The sequence below is a fragment of the Apteryx mantelli genome, chromosome 24, assembly GCF_036417845.1.
Source record: "Apteryx mantelli isolate bAptMan1 chromosome 24, bAptMan1.hap1, whole genome shotgun sequence".
NCBI lineage: Eukaryota > Metazoa > Chordata > Aves > Apterygiformes > Apterygidae > Apteryx > Apteryx mantelli.
This window is the reverse complement of record NC_090001.1, coordinates 12229364-12236641: the sequence shown is the minus strand read 5'-3', so window position 1 is coordinate 12236641 and position 7278 is coordinate 12229364.

Genomic DNA, 7278 nt, shown 5'->3' with positions numbered 1-7278 from the left:
TGTGTGTGCAGTTTGTGTTTGTGATGTCACTTCTGGCTCAGTGCCTGATAGGCCAGTGCTGTTCATGTGGGTGCAGTTTGTGTTTGTGATGTCACTTGTGGCGTAGTGCCTGATAGGCCAGTCCTGGTGATGTGGGTGCAGTCTGTGTTTGTGATGTCACTTGTGGCTCAGTGCCTGATAGGCCAGTGCTGGTCACATGGCTGCAGTTTGTGTTTGTGATGTCTCTTGTGGCTCAGTGCCTGATAGGCCAGTGCTGGTGATGTGGGTGCAGTTTGTGGTTGTGATGTCACTTGTGGCTCAGTGCCTGATAGGACATTGCTGGTCCTGTGGCTGCAGTTTGTGTTTGTGATGTCACTTGTGGCTCAGGGCCTGATAGGCCAGTGCTGCTCAAATAGCTGTTGTTTGTGGTTGTGATGTCACTTGTGGCTCAGTGCCTGATAGGCCAGTGCTGGTCACGTGGGTTCACTTTGTCGTTGTGAGGTCACTTGTGGCTCAGTGCCTGATAGGCCAGTGCTGGTCATGTGGCTGCACTCTGTGGTTGTGATGTCACAGAATCACAGAATCACAGTATCACTGAGGTTGGAAGGGACCTCTGGAGATCATCTAGTCCAACCCCCCTGCTCAAGCAGGGTCACCTAGAGCACATTGCACAGGATTGCATCCAGGCGGCTTTTGAATATCTCCAGAGAAGGAGACTCCACCACCTCTCGGGGCAACCTGTTCCAGTGCTCTGTCACCCTCACAGTGAAAAAGTTTTTCCTCATGTTAAGATGGAAGTGTCTGTGTTTCAGTTTGTGCCCATTGCCTCGCGTCCTGTCGCTGGGCACCACTGAAAAGAGTCTGGCCCCATCCTCTCGACACCCACCCTTCAGATACTTGTACACATTGATAAGATCTCCTCTCAGCCTTCTCTTCTCCAAGCTAAACAGGCCAAGCTCTCTCAGCCTTTCCTCATAAGAGAGATGCTCCAGTCCCCTAATCATCTTTGTGGCCCTTCGCTGGACTTGCTCCAGTAGTGCCACATCCCTCTTGTACTGGGGAGCCCAGAACTGGACGCAGTACTCCAGATGTGGCCTCACCAGGGCTGAGTAGAGGGGGAGAATCACTTCCCTCGACCTGCTGGCAACACTCTTTCTGATGCAGCCCAGGATACCATTGGCCTTCTTGGCCACAAGGGCACATTGCTGCCTCATACTTAACTTGGTGTCCACCAGCACTCCCAGGTCCTTCTCAGCAGAGCTGCTTTCCAGCAGGTCAACCCCCAACCTGTACTGCTGCATGGGGTTATTCCTCCCCAGGTGCAGGACCCTGCACTTGCCTTTGTTGAATTTCATGAGGTTCCTCTCTGCCCACCTCTCCAGCCTGTCCAAGTCTCTTTGAATGGCAGCACAGCCCTCTGGCATATCGGCCACTCCTCCCAGTTTTGTATCATCAGCAAACTTGCTGAGTGTGCACTCTGTGCCTTCATCCAGGTCATTGATGAAGAAGTTGAACAAGACTGGACCCAGGACTGACCCCTGGGGGACACCGCTAGCTACAGGCCTCCAACTAGACTCTGTACCACTGATCACAACTCTCTGAGCTCTGCCATTCAGCCAGGTCTCAATCCACCTCACTGTCCACTCATCTAACCCACACTTCCTGAGCTTGTCTATGAGGATGCTATGGGAGACAGTGTCAAAAGCCTTGCTGAAGTCTAGGTAGACAACATCCACTGCTCTCCCCTCATCTACCCAGCCAGTCATTCCATCATAGAAGGCTATCAGATTGGTTAGGCATGATTTCCCCTTGGTGAAGCCATGCTGACTACTCCTGATCACCTTCTTTTCCTCCACATGCGTGGAGATGGCTTCCAGGATGAGCTGCTCCATCACCTTTCCAGGGATGGAGGTGAGGCTGACTGGCCTGTAGTTCCCTGGGTCCTCCTTCTTGCCCTTTTTGAAGACTGGGGTGACATTGGCTTTCTTCCAGTCCTCGGGCACCTCTCCTGTTCTCCATGACCTTTCAAAGATGATGGAGAGTGGCTTAGCAATAACATCCGCCAGCTCCCTCAGCACTCGTGGGTGCATCCCATCAGGGCCCATGGATTTGTGGGTGTCAAGTTTGCTTAAATGATCTCTAACCCACTCCTCCTCCACCAAGGGAAAGTCTTCCTCTCTCCAGACTTTCTCTCTTGCCTCCAGGGTCTGGGGCTCCTGAGGGCTGGCCTGACCAGTAAAGACTGAAGCAAAGAAGGCATTCAGTAACTCTGCCTTCTCTGCATCCTTCGTCACCAGGGCACCCACTCCATTCAGCAAAGGGCCCACATTTTCCCTAGTCTTCCTCTTGCTGCTGATGTATTTGAAGAAGCCCTTCTTGTTGTCCTTGACATCTCTAGCCAGATTTAATTCCAAACGGGCCTTAGCCTTCCTCGTCGCATCCCTGCATACTCTGACAACATTCCTATATTCCTCCCAAGTGGCCTGTCCCCCTTTCCACTTTCTGTAGACTTCCTTCTTCTGGTTGAGTTTTGCCAGGAGCTCCTTGCTCATCCATGCAGGTCTCCTACCTCCTTTGCTTGACTTCCTACTCATAGGGATGCACCGCTCTTGAGCCTGGAGGAAGTGATGTTTGAATATTAACCAACTCTCTTGAACACTCCTTCCTTCCAGGGCCCTCACCCATGGGATTCCTCCAAGTAGGTCCCTGAAGAGGACAAAGTTTGCTCTCCTGAAGTCCAGGGTTGCGATCCTACTTGGTGCCCTGCTGCCTCCTCGCAGGATCCTGAACTCCACCATCTCATGGTCACTGCAGCCAAGGCAGCCCCCAACCTTCACATCTTCCACCAGTCCTTCTTTGTTTGTTAGTACGAGGTCCAGCAGCACACCTCTCCTTGTTGGCTCCTCCACCACCTGTGTCAAGAAGTTGTCACCAATGCTCTGCAGGAATCTCCAGGACTGTTTGTGCCTAGCTGTGTTGTCTTTCCAGCAGATATCGGGGTGGTTGAAGTCCCCCATGAGAACCAGGGCCTGGGATCGTGAGGCTACTTCCAGCTGTCTGTAGAAGGCCTCATCCACTTCCTCATCCTGATCAGGTGGCCTGTAGTAAACACCCACAACAGTGTCACCTCTATTAGCCTGCCCTTTGATCCTTACCCATAAGCTCTCGACTCGCTCTTCATCCACCCCTAGGCACAGCTCCATACATTCCAGTTGCTCTCTCACATAAAGAGCAACTCCACCACCTCGCTTTCCTGGCCTGTCTTTCCTAAAAAGTACGTAGCCATCCATGACAGCACTCCAGTCATGCGAGCTATCCCACCATGTCTCTGTAATGGCAATGAGATCATGGCCCTGCGACCGCACACACATCTCTAGTTCTTCCTGTTTGTTCCCCAAGCTGCGTGCATTGGTGTACAGGCATTTCAGGGAGGTGATCGAGCATGCAGGTTTCCCAGGAGGGATACAAGAGGGTCCTCCATAGCCACATCCCATGCGCACTTCCCTGGCTGCATTCACCTGCTGGAGGCATCCTGACTTGAGCAGTCTTTTGCCAACTACCCTGGCACTATAACTCTCCCCTTCCCCCATCTTTCCTAGTTTAAAGCCCTCCTTACCAGGTTGGCCAACCTGTTGGCAAAGACCCGCGTGCCCCGCCTCGTGAGGTGGATCCCATCTCTCGCCATCAGTTGTCGATCTTCAAACAGGGTCCCATGGTCGTAGAAACCAAAACCCTGTTGCCAACACCAGCGGCGCAGCCAGTCGTTAACCTGGAAAGTCCGTCTCCTCCTCCTCTCATCCATCCCGCTCACTGGCAGGATTGAGGAGAAGATGACCTGGGCTCCCAGACCCTTGACCACCATCCCCAGAGCTCTGAAATCCTGCTTGATGGTCTGCAGTTTGCCCTTGGTGTCATTGGCGCCCACATGGAAGAGCAGCAGTGGGTAATAGTCCGAAGAATGGACGAGCCTTGGCAGTCTTTGCATGACATCTCTCACACGAGCCCCCGGCAGGCCACAAACCTCTCTAGACAAGAGGTCAGGTCGGCAGATAGATGCCTCCGTCCCCTGTAGCAGGGAGTCCCCCACAACAATCACCCGCCGCTTTTTCCGGGTGTTCCGGTAGGGCACAGGGTCTGTTGTCCCGGTTACTTCCCTGGCAGCCATGCCCATCTCCTCCTCATCCTGGAGGGCACTAAACCTGTTCTTCAGCTTCAGGTCTTCAGGAGGAGTAGGAGCCTTTCTCCTCCCACGAGCAGTGACCAGTTTCGAGCCTTCTTCTATGATGTTATGATGTACCGTTTCACACGGCACAGAGCCCTCTGGCAACTCCACTGCTGCAGGGGGTTGGGACTCCTGGAGCTGTACAGTCTCCGAGAATACCCTGTCTATCTCTTGCTCTGCTTCTCGGATGCTGCGCAGCCTACTGACCTCCTCCCGTAACTCCCTTACTTGACGACACAACTCGTCAACAGCAGCACACCTCCTGCAGGAGAGCTGGCTGCCAGCCCAGGCCTCCCTCACTTGTGGCTGAGTGCCTGATAGGCCAGTGCTGGTGATGTGGCTGCAGTTTGTGTTTGTGATGTCACTTGTGGCTCAGTGCCTGATAGGCCAGTGCTGTTCATGTGGGTGCAGTTTGTGGTTGTGATGTCACTTGTGCCTCAGTGCCTGATAGGCCAGTGCTGGTCATGTGGGTGGAGATTGTGTTTGTGATGACACTTGTGGCTCAGTGCCTGAGAGGCCAGTGTTGGTCCTGTGGGTGCAGTTTGTGACTGTGAGGTCACTTGTGGCTCAATGCCTGATAGAACAGTGCTGATGATGTGGGTGGAGTTTGTGTTTGTGATGTCACTTGTGGCTGAGTGCCTGATAGGCCAGTGTTGGTCACATGGCTGCAGTTTGTGGTTCTGATGTCATTTGTGGCTGAGTGCCTGATAGGCCAGTGCTGGTGATGTGGGTGGAGTTTGTGTTTGTGATGTCACTTGTGGCTCAGTGCCTGATAGGCCAGTGCTGGTCATGTGGCTGCAATTTGTGTTTGTGTTGTCACTTGTGGCTCAGTGCCTGATAGGCCAGTGCTGCTGATGTGTGTGCAGGTTTGTTTCTGATGTCACTTGTGGCTGAGTGCCTGAGAGGCCAGTGCTGGTGATGTGGCTGCAGTTTTTGTTTGTGATGTCACTTGTGGCTCAGTGCCTGATAGGCCAGTGCTGGTCATGTGGGTGCAATTTGTGGTTTTGATGTCACTTGTGGCTCAGTGCCTGATAGGCCAGTGCTGGTGATGTGGGTGGAGTTTGTGTTTGTGATGTCACTTGTGGCTCAGTGCCTGATAGGCCAGTGCTGGTGATGTGGGTGGAGTTTGTGTTTGTGATGTCACTTGTGGCTCAGTGCCTGATAGGCCAGTGCTGGTGGTGTGGGTGCAGTTTGTGGTTCTGATGTCACTTGTGGCTCAGTGCCTGATAGGCCAGTGCTGGTGATGTGGCTGCAGTTTGTGTTTGTGATGTCCCTTGTGGCTCAGTGCCTGATAGGCCAGTGCTGGTGATGTGGGTGCTATTTGTGATTGTGAGGTAACTTGTGGCTTAGTGCCTGATCGGCCAATGCTGGTCACATGTCTGCATTTTGTGTTTGTGATGTCACTTGTGGCTCAGTTCCTTATAGGCCAGTGCTGGTAATGTGCGTGGAGTTTGTGTTTGTGATGTCAGTTGTGGCTGAGTGCCTGATAGGCCAGTGCTCTTGATGTGGGTGGAGTTTGTGGTTGTGATGTCACTTGTGGCTCAGTGCCTGATAGGCCATGCTGGTCCTGTGGGTGGAGTTTGTGTTTGTGATGTCACTTGTGGCTCAGTGCCTGATCGGCCGGTGCTGGTGATGTGGGTTCAGTTTGTGTTAGTAAGGTCACTTGTTGCTCAGTGCCTGATAGGCCAGTGCTGGTCCTGTGGCTGGAGTTTTTGTTTGTGAGGTCCCTTGTGGCTCAGTGCCTGAGAGGGCATGCTGTTCCTCTGGGTGCAGTTTTTGTTTGTGATGTCACTTGTGGCTCAGTGCCTGATACGCCAGTGCTTGTGATGTGGCTGCAGTTTGAGGTTGTGATGTCACTTGTGGCGCAGTGCCTGATAGGCCAGTGCTCGTCATGTGTGTGCAGTTTGTGGTTGTGATGTCACTTGTGGCTCAGTGCCTGATAGGCCAATGCTGTTCATGTGGGTGCAGTTTTTGTTTGTGATGTCACTTGTGGCTCAGTGCCTGATAGGCCAGTGCTCGTCATGTGTGTGCAGTTTTTGTTTGTGATGTCACTTGTGGCTCAGTGCCTGATAGGCCAGTGCTGGTGATGTGGCTGCAGTTTGTGTTTGTGAGGTCACTTTTGGCTGAGTGCCTGATAGGCCATGCTGGTCCTGTGGGTGCAGTTTTTGTTTGTGATGTCACTTGTGGCTCAGTGCCTGATAGGCCAGTGCTGGTAATGTGGGTGCAGTTTGTGGTTGTGATGTCACTTGTGGCTCAGGGCCTGATAGGCCATGCTGCTCCTGTGTGTGGAGTTTGTGTTTGTGATGTCACTTGTGGCTCAGTGCCTGACAGGTCAGTGCTGGTCATGTGTGTGCAGTTTGTGTTTGTGATGTCACTTGTGGCTCAGTGCCTGATAGGCCAGTGCTGGTAATGTGGGTGCAGTTTGTGGTTGTGATGTCACTTATGGCTCAGTGCCTGATAGGCCAGTGCTGGTGATGTGGGTGCAGTTTGTGTTTGTGATGTCACTTGTGGCTCAGTGCCTGATAGGCCATTGCTGGTCCTGTGGGTGTAGTTTGTGGTTCTGATGTCACTTGTGGCTCAGTGCCTCATACGCCAGTGCTGGTGATGTGGGTGCTGGTTGTGTTTGTGAGGTCAGATTTGGCTGAGTGCCTGATAGGCCAGTGCCGGTCACGTGGGTGCTGTTTGTGGTTGTGATGTCACTTGTGGCTGAGTGCCTGATAGGCCAGTGCTGGTCCTGTGGGTGGAGTTTGTGTTTGTGATGTCACTTGTGGCTCAGTGCCTGATAGGCCAGTGCTGGTAACGTGGGTGCAGTTTGTGGTTGTGATGTCACTTGTGGCTCAGTGCCTGATATGCCAGTGCTGTTCATGTGGGTGCAGTTTGTGTTTGTGATGTCACTTGTGGCTCAGTGCCTGATAGGCCAGTGCTGTTCATGTGAGTGCAGTTTGTGATTGTGAGGTCACTTGTGGCTCAGTGCCTGATAGGCCATGCTGCTCCTGTGGTGCATTTTGTGTTTGTGATGTCACTTGTGGCTCAGTGCCTGATAGGCCAGTGCTGGTGATGTGGCTGCAATTTGTATT